Source organism: Adiantum capillus-veneris, chromosome 6 (genome assembly GCF_014529385.1).
Source record: "Adiantum capillus-veneris isolate H3 chromosome 6, ASM1452938v2, whole genome shotgun sequence".
Taxonomy (NCBI): Eukaryota; Viridiplantae; Streptophyta; class Polypodiopsida; order Polypodiales; family Pteridaceae; genus Adiantum; species Adiantum capillus-veneris.
In genome coordinates, this window is record NC_140936.1 from 40,835,245 (window position 1) to 40,837,264 (window position 2,020).

The window sequence follows — 2,020 nt, forward strand, 5'->3', positions numbered from 1 at the left end:
CATCTTGGAGAGAATCCCGGTGGAATCCTCTCTGATATGTGCTCTGACATCATTATTAGTTGAAAGTAAATGAATTTCGGAGTACCCTTGTATGTGTATTATTCTAAGTCAATTGGATCAACAAGTTTGTACTCTCTTCCATACTTATCTACCATCAAAACTTGCACTCCATTGGCATATGTATACTGAACACATAGAGATTCTTATGGGTGGTCAACTCTCTGGCATTGGGTTCTACACACCTGTAGAAGATGTATGGATTTCCATTTGTGAACCTATACAAGCCCTCATGTGCGTAATCTGTAAGCACTCTCATGGATTCATTGATTTTGATGAATCTCACGTTCGGTTTGTTGGTCAGAGGATGCCTCTCCTCTAGGTATTCTCCCAATCCCCCTGTAGTCTGCATGCAGTGTTTCTTTCATTTTTCATGTCTCTAAGTAAATTAGAAAACCCTAGTGGTGGATGATTTGTCATGGTCAAGGCTCACTCAAATCTCTCAAGATAGTCTCTTACAAACCCAGTTTGGCTTAGTGCAACTTATCCCTTTTTGCCTCCCCTGATCAGGTCTCTCAAAAGTGTTACTTTTTTGGACTCTCGAAACTTGTCTTGGGTACCCTAAAAGTTTGGATTTAGGAAACCTAGGAAAATTCAGCTCTTGCCCGCAAGCTTTCTTCCTGGCTATACCTGACTCAATTTGGAGTTGTCTATCAAAAGTTAGAGCAATTTTAGTAAACTGCACTTGAAACAGCACTCAAAACAGTTCCAGGACCAGAACACAGGAACTTTGGCTTGTATATTGGCCTCCAGAAGGTATTTTTAGCTCAAACTTGAGATTTGGAATGTACTCAAGTATATCTACAAGATCATCAAGTCAGATAGCCCAACTATGTTGAGGTATATGGATCATGATCCATGTTCCTCTATCAAATTTTTTTCTCCAATTTTTTTCAAATTTTGACAGTATGTAGACAAGGTCATATGCAAGCTCTGTACCAATTTTCATCAAATTTTGAGGTTGAGGTACATGGATCGCAATCCATGTTCAACCACATATGGACTTGATCTCTTAGGGATTTGTTCCTGAATATGTCCACATGCTAAATCTCAAATCTTTTTGGATTTGAACTTGTTTTGATAGGCCAAATGCCAATACTAGGTATGCACTGCGGTTTTTAGTCTATCACCTGTTTTGATGTCTTTTGATCCAAATTTGCTCAAATTTTTCCAAAACTGGACTTGGACATATGTTTCCTTATGTGTGCACTTCTAATCTGGAAAGTTTCAGGTTAAGCTATCACTATGGGTACATGGATCGCTTGGAGCCCAAATTGACTTCTCTTGGTACCATCAAATTCAGCATGATTAGGAGGTCCTATGGTATCAATTTTTTTTTAAATGGACCTCTAGATTGAAAGTTAGGTCAATTCTAGCACTTTGTCAGAGTACTTGGCAGTTTTGGGCTTTTGGTTTGGTTTTTGATATCCAAATTCAGTTTTGAAAAGACCACTAGACTCCTTGTGATGTCCTCTAGCTATGGTGCAAGTTTGGTATCAGTCTGTTACAAAGAAACATGGATCACGATCCATGTCCTTATGTGTCAGATTGCACTGAAACTTGGCACATAGCTTGCCCTTGGTCTCCCAATGCTAGCTATATGGTTTTTGTATGATTTGTACTTGTTTAGCTCGGGCAAAAATTTATCCCTAGGTCTGTTTTAGGGTTTTTACCTTGCACTATTTTTGGCTCTTTTCACCCACTTTTTGAACTTTTTTGACAAAATTTCTTTGGGGACTTTTGTTCACAATGGTCTCTGCTCTACAGGCTGGAAAAGTTTCTGTCCAAAAATTTCTCAAGGGTACACGGATCGCGATCCATGTTCCATCACTTTTGCACTTGATCTTTAATGTGCTGATAGCTTATGATGTTTGTAGCTTGCTCCCCAAATCTTTTGAAATTTGGATCAATTTTGCCCAACCAAAACTGATTTCTATAGTCTGCTGTGGCAGTTTTGACAATG